Source organism: Hypanus sabinus, chromosome 25, assembly GCF_030144855.1.
Source record: "Hypanus sabinus isolate sHypSab1 chromosome 25, sHypSab1.hap1, whole genome shotgun sequence".
NCBI classification, from domain to species: domain Eukaryota; kingdom Metazoa; phylum Chordata; class Chondrichthyes; order Myliobatiformes; family Dasyatidae; genus Hypanus; species Hypanus sabinus.
In genome coordinates this window covers 26,829,951-26,844,944 of record NC_082730.1, presented here as the reverse complement: position 1 = coordinate 26,844,944, position 14,994 = coordinate 26,829,951, and positions in this window count along the sequence as shown.

The following is a 14,994-nucleotide window of genomic DNA, read 5'->3' as shown; positions in this document are numbered from 1 at the left end:
AATCCCTGATCTCAACATCATCAAGGCTGTCTGAGATTACCTGGAGGGACAGAAACAGGCAAGACAGTCAAAGTCTGCAGAAGAACTATGGCAAGTTATCCAAGATGCTTGTGACAACCTCCCAGCTGAATTTCTTATAAAACTGCATGACAGTGTACCTAAGAGAATTAATGCAGTTTTAAAAGCAAAGTACTGTATGTTCTTATTGTAACTCGGAGTTTTTATGCATCGTACTGTACTGCTGCTGTAAAACTGCTGATATACTGTATATCAGTGATAATGAACCTGATCCAGATTTTGATGCAAGTCTCTCTTGGTGTTGTTGCATCCAAGCCTCCTAGAGCATGGGCAATGTGGACTGGGAAAAAGTAAAGCATATAGAAAGTATGACTTAGATACCTAATGGAGTTCCCACTGCATTGTCAGACCAAGTAATTTCAATGCCATGTACTGCATGAGTTAGATAAATCAGAATCAGGTTTATTATCACCGGCATATGTTGTGAAATTTGTTAACTTAGCGGCAGCAGTACAATGCAATACATGATAAATATAGAAATAAATGAATATATTACAATATGTGTGCTTGTGTGTGTGTGTGTGTGTGTGTGTGTGTGTGTGTGTGTGTGTGTGTGTGTGTGTATATATATATATATATGTGTGTGTGTATGGGTGTGTGTGTGTGTGTGTGTGTATATTAAATAGTCAAATTGAAATAGTGCAAAAACAGAAAAAAACTGAGGTAGTGTTCATGGGTTCAATGCCCATTTAGAAATTGGATGGCAGAGGGGAAGAAGCTGTTCTTGAATCGCTGAGTGTGTGCCTTTAGACCTCCTTCCTGATGGTAACAATGAGAAGAGGGCATGTCCTGGGTGATGAAGGTCCTTAATAATGGACACACCCGGCTTTCTGAGGCACCACTCCTTGAAGATGTCTTGGATACTATGGAGGCTAGTAACCAAAATGGAGCTGTTTAATTTTACAACTTTCTGTACCTTCTTATGATCCTGTGCAGTAGTCCCACCCCCATACCAGACAGTGATGCAGCCAGTTACAATGCCCTCCACGGTATATGTGTAGAAGTTTTCAAGTGTTTTATGCGACAAACCAAATCTCCTCAAACTCCTAATGAGGTATTGCCACTGTCTTATCTTCTTTATAGCTGCATCAATATGTTGGGACCAGGTTAGATCCTCAGAGATATTGACACCCAGGAACTTGAAATTGCTCACTCTCTCCACTTCTGAGTGTTTTAAAGAATGAAGTTCCCCTTACACTGTCCCATCAAAAACTCCCAGATGATGTATTGTTGAAGTTACAGGTAGTATAGGAAGGAGTAAAGATCCTACCACACTGTCTTGTCAAATACTCCCAGAGCAGGTACAAGAGGTATTAAATACGCTTCATCTATTCTACGTTCACTAATTGGTTTTCTCTTACACTAGCTGAAAGTACTGATGCAATGAAATTGTCTGTATTGATGGAATGGAAAATGAACATGTGACATGAATAAACCAATTTACTAGTTTGATCATTGATAGATTGGGTGATGTCAACCCAACCCTAAGCTGCCAGAACACAGAACACTCAGCGTCACACACAAAATGCTGGAGGAACTCAGAAGGTCAGGCAGCATCTACAGAGATAAGTAGACAATCCATAGATGCTGCCTGTCTTGCTGAGTTCCTCCAGCAGTTTGTGTGTGTTGCTTTGGATTTCCAACATTTGCAGACTTTCTTGTGTTTACGAGCACTCAGCCCCTTGACTAAGTTCTATACTATTGACACCACACAATATAGGCAAGACAATGGAAATTATCAGACAAAATAATAGTGTGGTACCTAATTCCTTCTGTGTATCTTTCACAGTTTTTTTTCCACTTTATCTTCTTTTAAGAATACAGGAAACAACATGCAAAGGAACAGGAAACTCTTAAGGGTCAGCTAACTCAGAGGCTTGTGCTCAGGTAACATATCCAAGGCAATACAATATCCACAAACCAGCTGATGAGTCTATTGGCACACACAAAATGCTGGTGGAACACAGCAGGCCAGGCCAGGCAGATTCCCTCCTGTTGAGTCTATTGGCATTACTTAATATAAAGGCACAGGGACCTTGGAAAAAAGGTAGGCTTATTGAAGTGAAAGGACTGTGGCTGAATTTTCTGTCAGTTTACACTAAATTTAGTACCAAATCTATGAGTCAGGAAATTGGCATTTGCACCTGCAGTGTTATAACCAATTATAAGAGTAGTCCTTGCCTCCAGTAATTATAGTTCTTGGAGGATTAATAGGCAGCTAGGTAGGGGAACCATATAAGGGAGAAAAGCAAAGAAAGATATTCTTTTGTGATTTGTTGAGGGAATGCAAGGAAAAGTTTGGGTAAAGTATTAACACAGCAGCAGGGATTTGTTGAACACTCTGGCATTTTGTGTGCTACAGTTTCCAAATTGCTCAAAGGAAGGAGTTAAAATTTTATCTTGTCTTTTTGCCACGCTTTGGTAATGCTGAGCCAGGCGAGGTAAAATCACGTGCGCTGAAGAGAAGTGGGGTCATTTTTAATTGGTGATATTCCCAAAGTGATCTCAGTGGTTACACAAGAGCCAGGGCCATGGATGGGGTTAGTTCTCCCTCCATGGGAGAGTTGATCACAGGCAACAGGCAGTCTGGTTCACAGCCCTCCCTGATTATTATTCTGTTTAACAATGGAAAACATAGGTGGACCCTTAATTGGCTCTCCGGCTGCTACAATCTAGCAGTGTTAGCACACAACAATTGCCTTTAACCTTGATTGAAAAAGGGATAATTCAAATGCTGAAGTAACACTTTAGGCAACAAAGAGTCAAGAGTTGGACTAAGTTACACTTATCCCCTTTCCTGGCTTTAGTGTTTTTGCCATCGAGTCTTGTGAGCCTGATTTGCCTTGAAGCAGCCAGGGGCCATCTCCAACCAAACCTCTCACACATCAGCAGGATGGCAAGGTAACATGCAACTTGACTGACTGAGTGAAGGGATTAGGAAGATTTTTGATTTTTCATTAACCCCTCCTCCTCAAATAACATAGGGGCAAGAACAGGTCAGAACTTAAACCAATTAACTCTCACAAGATTTCATTCCTCTTGTTATTTGAACAGTCAAGTGTAGACTGGTACATAGAATAGTACAAAGGACTTGTGAAAAATATTGCTAAAATCAAGTTGAATAATTTATTGGATTTTTGTGTGTAGAGCTTCCTCTGAGTTCTGAGCTTGGAATAAAATGCTCAACTAACATAGTCCCCTGGTTTATACAACTCAGGAGTTCAGCAGCATCGGTGGAGGAAAAAGAATTGTGTCGATATGTCGCGTTGGAACACTGCCTTGGTTTCTTCAGCAGATTGTTTTGTTGCTTTGCATTCCTAGAAGATTCTTAGAACAGCGAACATAGTACAAAGAACAGTTCAGCACAGTACAGGCCCTTCAGCCCATGAAGTTGTGCTGACCCTTAAACCTACTCCATGATCAATCTAAAACTTCCTTCCTACACAGCCTATAACACTCCATTTGCCATACATCCAGGTACCTGTCTTGAGAGGGTTTTAAATGCCCTTATTGTATCAGCCTCTATCACCAGTGCATTCCTGGTAAATAGTAAATACCACTCTCTGTGTAAAAAAAGCCTAACTCCGGCATCTCCCCTGGACATTCCTCCGTTCAACTTAAATAAATGTCCTCCATTATTGGTCATTGCCATCCTGGGAAAAAGTTACTGGTTGTCCACTCTGTCTATGCCTTACATACTCTTAATGCCTCTCATCCTCTATTGCCCCAAAGAGAACAGCCCAAGCTCACGTAACATTTCCTCGTAAGACATGCTCTCTACTCCTGGTAAATCTCCTCCTCACACTGTCTAAAGCTTCCACATGTCTCAACATGGCCCTGAAACCTTCCCTGATTCCATAATTCTTGTGCATCCTTCAGCTGACAGCTGACCCTGAATTTCCTGGAGGGATGCCACGTCTATGATATTGGATTTGTTTTACAATGTATGACTGACTGGAAACGGAATTGATTCCCAAGATAAAAGTTATTCATTTATTTATTGAAATACAGCGCGGAATAGACCCTTCTGGCCCTTTGTGCCTCACCACCCAGCAAACTCCCGATTTAACCCTTGCCTAATCACGAGACAATTTACAGTGACCAATTAACCTATCAACCGATATGCCTATGGACTGTGGGAGGAAACTGAAGCACCTTGAGGAAGCCCACACGGTCACAGGGAGGACATACCAACTCCTTACAGGCAGCAGCGGGAATTGAACCTGGGTCGCCTGTACAATAAATCTAACTACTACACTGCTGTGCCTATTTGGGTCATTCTACAAAATTCTATATTAGAAGTCTAACAGTGATCAATGGCAATTGCAACTTTTGTGAAATTACACCGTCTTTCCTATCTCAGTGAATATGTACTTACAAGAGCCCCACTACCTTTCTTGAAAATCGTTCAGTACTTTAATAAATAGGCCTCAGTGGATTCCTGGTCTTCAGTGGATTTAAATGTTGACAGTGCAGAATACTTCATAGGGCAAATTAGAGGGTGTGTCTGAATGGATGACTTGAGGTTCTTTCCATTCTCTGCACGTGAACACGACGATACACAAATGATCAAATATGCTATAACTGACATCATGTCGCTACACCAATCTAAAGCCTTAATTCCATTTTGCATTCAGGATTTGGGCAAGCGAATTACAATTTTGCTCCAGGCACTCTCACAGTTATTGCTCAATCTATAATTGTTACATAGCTACAATGTAAAATAGGCACCCAAAATATTGTGGTTGCCATACCCAGATCAACTTCATCACCTCAAGAAGGTGGCTCATCGCCATCTTCCCAAATCCTGAAAAATGAATTATAGATATGGCAAATACTGTGTGAACACTCACACACATGCAAGTGATCAAGATCAGAGTGGGGTGGATTTGAGATTCAGCACTCTATTACACATATGTCATAGGCATTGAGAAAGGGCGGGAGGATAGGATCAAACCATCAGCTCCCTCAAAGGGCTAGCAGAAGCTGAATGGACTGTGTGTTCTGATTGGATAAAAGATTAGCAGAAGCAGTGATATGCTGCTCTGATGTGGTTATAAATCTTGCTGACATAAGGAAACATCCTCTTTGATTTATGCCAGCTCTGTTTTACCGTGTAACTACATTGGAATGCAAGATGCTAAGTACATCATTGTATAGTACAAGGATTTGTACAATAAATAACACAAAAAGGCCTGCTGCTCTGCTTTACCTGTGCCTGATTGTGTGCACATCAGCTCACAGAAGAGACCACCAAAAAGTACGAGGGGTGATTGATAAGTTTGTGGCCTAAGGTAGAAGGAGATGTTATTAACTTCAAACTTTCTGTATAATCATTCAAAGAATTGAACTGCATGTGAATGTAATGAGAGCTGTATAACTCATCTCCTTCCACCCCAGGCCACGAACTTATCAATCACCCATCTGTGGACACTTTCTGCAGGTCCAAGATCCGTATGCTCCACGACCACTGGACTAAGTGTGTAAATGTAGGAGGGGACTACGTTGAAAAATAAATGTGCTAGGTTTTCTAAAATTGACTCCTTCTACCTTAGGTCATGAACTTAACAATCATCCCTCGTAATGCCATCTGTAGCTTAAATATCCAGTTTGATTAAAGTATCATAACCTGGAAAGCTCCTCTCTAGTCTGCTTAAATGGTGAAATCTTTTGACCACTCTTATTCTATTTATCATTTCTAGGGAGCTTCTGCAACAAGTTTCTAATTTCCAACTTCAAGTAAACTTAGCTTCGACTCATTTTAGTCTGAATCCTCTCTGGATCCAAACTCTGTCCTACACCTGACTCAAGGAATTGTGGAATACTGTTCCAACCTCCTAAAACTATTCTGGGATACGCTACAAAAGTAAGTTTGCCATTTGATAATAAACTCTTCTGTCATGTCTACACTTTCTGTGCGTCCGTGTCTGTACCTCCTTCTCTTCTTTTCTCCATTTCTTTTGGTACTCTCTCTGATATCAGTATCTGATGATGTCAAGACTCCTCCACACTTCTGTGTCTACTTTCCTGTTCTATTCTGAATAAACTTCCCCTTTACTAGTCCACTATGAAATATTATTTTCTAGTTGGCCTCTCTATTGGAACTTAAACTGCCTGGGTTAGAGGTCATTTGCTCCAATGAGAGGTTGTTCAACTTGTTCTTTTTTCTCTCTGGAGCGGTGGAGGTTGGGGAGAGATCTGACTGACGTTTGTTAGGTTCTGAGAGGCATAGACAGAGTAGACAGACAGTACCTTTCCCCAGGGTTGAAATGTCTAATAGCAGAGAGCACACTTTTAAGGCGAGGGGGGGGGGGTAACTTCAAAGGAGATGTGAGGGGCAACTGTTTTTACATAGGGTGTGATGGGTGTCTGGAATGTGCTGCCTGGGGTGGTGATAGAGCCAGATACATTAGGGACTTTTAAGAGCTGTTTAGACAGGCACAGGAATGGACCTTGTGTAGGCACACAGGACTAGTTTAGTTGGCTATTTAATTACTAGTTTAATTAATTTGGCTCAACATTGTGGGCTGAAGGGCCTGTCCTGGTGATATACTGTTCAACGTTCTATATGTTAAACTGCAGCTGTCTTAGCAAAGACCAGAAGCAATAGAATCAGTTCTAGATCTAACACTCGGTGACCCCTACTGCAAATGACCTTCTGCCTTTCTGATATAGTATTACGTTGGTACAACAGTAAGAGATGGACTGGGATTTACACAAGACTGAATGCTGAAGGGAGCTTAAGGAGCTCAACAATCAATCAAATGAGTTGACAACATCCGATTATTTTACCTGAGCACCAATTTTAGTTACACTTCCCAGAAAGAGAGAGAGAGAGAGAGAGAAGCAGGCCTACCACCTGGCTCACTAGCTGTCTCCCCCACCTTCTAGACTTGCTGCAGCACAAACCAAGCCCCTCTATTTTCATCCTCCAAGGTAACTTCCTCCCTCTGTCATGATGTGCACTGACAATGTGCAGAGGAAAGACTGACTCCAGTGTAGAGAAACTGACCAGAGTTTATTCTTACAAACTCGAGTAGAACATGGGTGGCTCTGCCGAGAGACTCCGCGAGTTGTAACATTTTCAAAGCTAGGACGTTGAGAAGTACGCTAATCGGGCGTCCGTTTAAGTAATTCAAATAACATGGACTTCCCAGGACTGTCAACATAAACTTAACAATTTTAATCAGAAAACACCAGGAGACCACATTACAAGGAGAAAGTCACTCGAGAAAAAGCACAAAGAACTCTAAGCAATAAACAACAATTAACCAATTCAGCTGCTCTAAAAACCTTGGGGTCCAATGCTCTCTGACTCCCTGCACTGGCCTAAGGAGCTCATTACACACTCACCTTGCCTAAAAGAGTCTATCCCTCCTTCTTTAGCTAGCTCTAGATATCTGCTCTTTGTCACTCCACCAACTTCCTTCCCAGCTATCCATTCCATCCCCTCATTCCCTTCTTTGCACTCACTAACACGCATGCGCACACGAACGGCAGCACAGTAGAGTAATGGTTAGCATAACGGTTTAGAGCACCAGCGATCTGGGTTCAATTCCCACTACTGTCTGCAAGGAGTTTGTACATTCTCCCCGTGACCAGGTGGGTATCCTCCGGGTGCTCCGGTTTTGTCCCACATTCCAAAGACTTACAGGTTAGGATTAGTAAGTTGTGGGCATGCTATGCTGGTGCCAAAAGAATGGTGATAGAGCTGCCCCCGGCTCATCCTCAGGCTCCGTCGGCCATTAAGTAAATGCTGCATTTCATTGTATGTTTCAATATTTTGATGTACATATGTGTGATGACGGATGCAGGTTTGATTTCAGCATTTAAGAGAAATTTGGATACGTACGTGGAAGGATGGAGTAAAGAGAGCTATGGTCCAGGTGTGGGTTGATAGGACAAGGCAGAATAATACCTTGGCATGTACTAGATGGGCCAAGGGGCCTGTTTCTATTCTGTAGTGTTCTATGATAATGATAAGATCACAACACACACATACGCACAACACACAGATGACACACGCGTGCACACACACAAACGCATTCACACTCACACACGCACACGTGCGTGCACAATCCCACAATCCTCCAACTTACCTTCCACTGAAGCCCAACTGACCCCGTACCTCAGGCCAAAGTTAAGAACAGTTGTTGGTCTGTATCTGTGTTTGGTTCTAACTGCTACCCAGTTGAGACTCATTTGATTCATAGTTTTTGTGAAGCCCTGAAACCTTATCTATTGCTTACTTCTACCACAGTGGTAAAACTTCCTAAGTGTTAGTGTTTAGTAGGGAACAAAACACAGAATATGAAACTCAAATTCCTCTGGCTGTTAGATGATGTCCTTTTAGAATAATAAGCTTTTGCAAACCTAAACAGAATCCTGACAGTGTTTAATATGTGCCTCCAACTGTATGCCCTTTCACTGAACCTTGATCTTTCACCCCGTCTGCCCCTACTGACCTTGTCTGTCTCTTTTGTTTCATTTTAAATGGTGGTTTAGAGGGGAGTGGAAGGGGAGATTTTCCAATGTAAACAGTCATTGTCACTCCTAGAGTTTCCAATCAGCTTATCCTTATCTGCTTAAATTGGTCCTACTTTGAATTTAGGTTTTAGAAGTGCAGAAAGGTGCAAAGTGGAATAACTTTGTTGAAAGTCAAAGCATTCTCAGAATGTTACTACTCCCGTCACACTGAGCTGTCAGTCCAATAAAACACACCACAGTACAAGGCCAGTAATGTTGCTCTCATGCTGGGTTTAGCTGCCTTCCTAGTATTTGGTATGGGTTTGGTTCCCAGACTTCATAAATATGTTCACTAACAGATAAAATAAGAAATAAATTAAAAAACCCTTTAGAGGTGTTTCCTTGCACAGAGTGTGGTGAGAATGTAAACCTCACAGCCATGAGGAGTGCTTTGAAGCAGAGAGGATGGAGACATTAAAGGGAAGTTGGTGAATACGTGAAAGAGAGGGTAACAGAATACAGTTGTGGGAAGAGGTCATTGAAACAGGAGCAACACACACACACACACAAAATGCTGGAGGAACTCAGCAGGTCAGGCAGCATCTACGGAGATGAACAAACAGGCGACGTTTTGGGCTGAGACCCTTCTTCAAGACTGGAAAGGAAAGGGGTTGGGGAAGGATGACAGCTGGAGCATATAGGTGAAGTCAGGTGGGTAGGAAAGGTAAAGGGCTGGAGAAGGAGGAATCTGATGGGAGAGGAGAGTGGACCGTAGAAGGAGGAGCGGACCCAGGAGGAAGTGATAGGCAGGTGACAAGAGATTAGGGGCTAGAGTGGGGAATAGAAGAAGAGGGGAGTGGGAGGGAATTTTTTTAACTGGAAAGAGAGATCAATATTCATGTCATCAGGTTGGAGAGTTCCCAGACGGAATCGAAGGTGTTGCTTCTCCACCCCCTGAGAATCTTGGCACAAGAGGAGGCCATGGACCAACATGTTAAAACAGGAATGGGTATTGGAATTAAATAGTTTGGCCAAGAGGAAGTTCTGCTTTTTGGCAGATGGAGTCGAGGTGCTCAATAAACCGGTCTCCCAATTTATGGCGGTTCTTATCAATGTAGAGGAGGCTGCGTTGGGGGCACTGAACACAATAGATGACCCCAGCAGATTCGCAGTTGAGGTGTTGCCTCACCTGGAAGGACTGAATGGAGGTGAGGGAGGGGGTGAATAGGCAGGTGTAGTACTTTAACCACTTACAGGGATAAACGCCAGGAGGGATATTAGTGAGGAGGAACAAATAGACAAGGGAGTCATGAATGAAGTGATTGCTGCAGGAAGTTGAGAAAGCAGGAGGTAAAGATGTATTTGGTGGTAGGATCCCTTTGGAGTTGATGAAAGTTATGGAGAATGAAGTGTTGGATGTAGAGCCTCACGAGGTGGTAGTTAAGAATAAGAGGAACTCTATCACTGTTAAAACAGCGGGAAGATGGGGTGAGCACAGATATCCAGGAAATGGAAGAGATGCAAGTGAGAGCAACATCATTGGTGGGGGAAAGGAAACCCAGTTCTTTGAAGAAAGAAGACATCTCAGATGTCCTGGAAAGGAAAGCCTCATCCTGAGAACAGATGAGGTGGAGATGAAGGAGCTGAGAAAAGGGAATAGCAATAGTGGTGAAGAGATATAGTCAAGATGGCCATGGGAATCAGTAGGTTTTAAAAACAGGAGTAAGTGTGAGGAACTTAAATACCACCATAAGGCAGATGGGCCGAATGGCCAGAAGGTCAAAGATCCCTTCACAGAGAGGTTACATTATTATCAAAGATCAAAGTTCAAAGTAAATTTATTATAAAAGTACATATATATCACCATACACTGTACAACATTAGGATTCATTTTCTTGTGGGCATACTCAAATGCACTTACCATAACAGAATCAATGTGGACCGCACCAATGGTGTGGAAAACCAATATGCAAAAGACAGCATATTGTGCAAATACATAAAGAAAGAAAAAATATAAAATCATCAATAAGCGATAAATATTGAGAAGATGAGATGAACATTTCTTGAAATGAGGTTATGGGAACAGTTCACTGATGGGGCAAGCGAAGCTGAGTGAAGTTATCCCTTCTGGTTCAAGAGCCTTTTGGCTGAGGGGTAGTAACTTTTGCTGAAAATGGTGGAGTCCTGAGGCTCCTGTACCTTCTTCCTGATGGCAGCACCAAGAAAGAGCCTGATGTGGGTGGCGGGTATCCCTGATGATGGATGTTGTTTTCCTCCGACAACATTGTGTGCAGATGCGCACAGTGGTGGGGAGGGTCTTACCAGTGATGGACTGGGCCGTATCCACTACCTTTTATAGGGTGTTCCAATCCGTTCATTATAGTCTTAAGTCTTATCCTAAGACCATAATTACAGTTACATCATAGTTACAATCTTAATTAAGGATTAGTTTACATATGTACATTAACCACTAAAGATATTGCCATTGTTACAGTCATCTATAGTTAGATTATGATGAGTGTTACATCATGCACACCATCTATTAGGGCTTGTAATTGATGGAGTAGCAGTTGATAGGAGTGATCTTGATAAACTTAAGACATTTAAGATAATGAACCTGTTTGAATTTGAAGACTTCAGTATAAGAGTTCTGACATTATATTGTAGTTGTACAAGACATTTGTAAGAAAGCACTGGGAGTATTGTAAGCTGTCTGGTCACTGTGTTATAGGAAGGATGAGATTAAGTTAGGATGCTGAAAAAAATTCAGAAGGATGTTGCCGAGATTGGAAGGCCTGAGTTACAAGGATCGGCCAGATAGGTTGGGACTATTTTCCCTGGAGTGGAAGAGGGTGAGGGGTGGTCCTTGCAGAGACTTATAAAATTATGAAGGCCATCAATAAGGTGAATGGTCACAGTCTTTTAAACAGGGTAGGAAAATCAGAAACTAGAGGGCACAGGTGTAACGTGGGAGGGACAAGGTTAAAGGGGACCAGAGGGGCAAGTTTTTCCACACATAGTGGGTGGTGATTATATGAAATAAGAAGTGGTAGAGAAGTGTAGAAATACAATGCTTAAAAGACATTTGGACAGGTAGTTGGATAGGAAAGGAGGGAAATGGGGCAATTGCAAGCAATAGGACCCAGATCAAGTAGATAGCTTGGTCAGCATTGACCAAAGGGCTTGTTTCTGGACTGTCTATGACATCATATGGCTGAAGTACGGGGTACGATATTTCTATCCATACAATTTATTGGATTTCCACAAGTATGTGATACAGTCCCTCGTGATGAGACTGTCAACCTTCAAATTAGAGTTCAAGGTACTAAATGCAAGTTGGAAATTGGCTGAATGAATGAGTTGGAACATAAACTGGGCAATAGTTGAGATGACTAACACAATCCCACAAGAATTTTTTTCTGGGGCTGCAACGATTTGCTTTGAAGGTTGACCATGGGTTAGAAAGATCTGCATGTCCATTTGTTCACTGCACAATGATAGGTACCAGTGAAAACTGTGTAGATAGAAACACTGAGCTGAAAAGCGATAGTAACTGATGTTGAGGATGGGTAAAGAAATCTTTAGTAATCAATGCAGGCACTAATTTGGGAGCTGCACTTTCAAAATGGTGAAAAACCAGGAATGTTGAAAATGTGAGGGGACTTGGGAATTGACATACTTGGATCAGTAAAATATCAAGGGCAGAAAAATAAGAACAAAAGTTCAAGCATTTTCTATATTCAGACTGTTATAATTTTCAAAGGCACTAAAGCAGGTTCTTTGGCGTTAGATTGCAAACTTTATGTTGGGGTCCTCTGAGAAACTGACAAGGAACCCCATAAAAATGATGTTTGCTTGTGTAAATGATAGTTCATCAATTGCAACATCATCAAAAGGCTTTGTTTGTTTTCTTGTTCAATGGTACTCTAAGGGTAGTTATAACAGCAAAATATAATCCTGGCTGAGGCAAATCATTCTGATTAACTGGGCTAAATCAACTACCTGACAGCTGCAATACCAGGGGGAGCTCTTGGCAGCTGGCCATTCACAGTTCCTTGGCTCCTTGTCTCAGACTTCCATGCACGTTTGGCGAAAGATAGTAAGGTCTGAACTGCAGATCAAATGCAAGTGCACTGTGCTGCTGCACTCACCCTTGAATGTAGCAGAGGTAACTCTGACATGCTCGAGGTCAGAACAGTACAGCAAAGGAATAAGCCCTTTGGCTAAGGCTGTTTGTATTATTTACCCAGCCCCCTTTCTTTATGCAAAGGAGGAGGCACACACACACACACACACACACACACACACACACACACACACACACACACACACACACACACACACACACAGAGTGATCCATTGATTAGTACAACTGACCTCCCGTCGAAATGTAAATGCAGGTAAGTGAATTATGTTACTTTATATTAATGAGCCAGACTGCGGTTGAAGCAGTCCCCACCCTGATGCCCAGGAACTAGTTATTGTGTCCTATAGCTCGCATCATTCCATAGCTCCCACTCTGACTAGTCTTCTCCGAGGTGGAGTGACCTTGTCACAGACGATGGAAGTGAAGGTTCTGTCCGTGTAACATTCTGAAAGCTTTTGACACCTCATGCCTTCAAAAGCTCCTTTCACAATTTTTGAATGACTGGGATAATGTTTAAAGAAAAAGTTGTCCAATATTTAAACAATAAAGAATTGCAAGACAGTGCTGGGGTCCAAGACAGTGCTGTGGATCTACCCCATCAGCAAGCTGCTCGATGATCAGAGGAACCAGCCAGAGGGTCGGAGTAACGGGACTGGGTATAGACTGTGTTGCTGCCTGCTACTCAAAAGCATCGGAGATGGTGAGTGAAAGTGTCGTGTAGTGTAACTGTGGGTGATTGGCTTGGGTGTTTCTCTTGTGATCACAAGATCCTGTTGGACATTGATAATGTAAAATGCTGCCTGCCTGTTTCCTTTTCTGATGGCACAACAGGCCTCAGTTGTAGAGATGACTAAGCCTCAAGCCGTGGGCTTGCCTGCTATTACAGTCCAAGAGAGAGACGCTGGAGGCGCTGTAGCGTGGCATCTATGCTTGGTTGGGGGCTGGTCTCTCCCAATGGTGCTGTCCTCCAGTGTTCAATTGGTGGAATGACAAGCTGGATTGCAGTGACTGTGCACTGCGCAGGAATCTGTAAAATCAATTTGTGGGACATATTGCTCAGGGTCTTGGACTAAACATGTTTTCTTTTGTGTGGCTATATATTTTGTTCACTATTTTGAATGTGCTGTGTATGTTTTGCACCTTGGCTTCAGAGGAGTGCTGTTTTGTTTGGCTGTATTCATGTATGAATGATAATTAAACCTGAATTTGATCTGATTTGATTTGAATTAAAACATCAATAAGAAAATTAAATAAAAAATAATTTGTTTTAAAATGCATGCAACTTAGGGAACAATAAAAAATAATAAAAACATTAATATTAGCATTTGGATTAATGTAGGTAGGGGAGCTCTTTTAAACTCTTTTAAACTCTGTCATAGACTTTGGGTGGAGTGGTGGAAATACATCTCTATCAAAGGGGGTGTGAGGTGCTCCTTCCATTTGTAAACCTGTAGATCTTCCTTGGACAAGGTGTAGTGACTGCTTATAACCCCACCCTCCGGCTGGGATCACTTGAAGCCATGGGATCAGGTGGTGGATGGTTGTATGAGTAGCTGGTGCATATCACAAGTGCTAGTTATGCGGCCACTGGTGTTAGCCAGACAATCTCTGAACAGTATTGATAATAACTGGGGTCACCCATCTTGTAAAGGAGCTGCCCCAGAGAAGGCAATGGCAAACTGCTTCTGTAGAACGATTTGCCAAGAACAAACGTGGTCATTGACCATGTTCACCCACGTCATATGACAGGGCAGATAATGATGTTGATGCTCTGTCGCAATCACGATACAGTTTGCAAGTTCTCTCTTTGACCCTATGGGTGTTTTATGAGTGCTCCAATATGCTGGTTGGTGGGTAAAATGGCCACTGTAAATTGCCCCTAGTACGTGCATAAGTGGTAGAACCTGAGAGGACATTGGGGTTTAGCATTAGCACAGGTTGAATAGTTAATGAAATCTTGGTGTGACCAAGGTCTGTTTCCATGTTCTATGGGTCAATTATTATATTATTAAAGTAAAGGTATAAAAATTCAACCACATAATCAATGGATTGATTGCTGCTCCAGATTCCAACATGTCTCCATATTTTCGTACGAAGGATGGTGGCTCTGTGGAATGAGCTGCCTGAGGAAGTGGTTATGGCTGATACAGTAATATCATTGAAGAAGTACTTAAATAGATACATGGAGGGGTAAGAATGGGGGGGGGGGATACGGGCTGAACACAGGAATTTGGGAATTGCTGGCTGGACATTGTGGTCACAATAGACTGGTTGGGCTAAAGGTCGTGTATCCTTGCTGCATT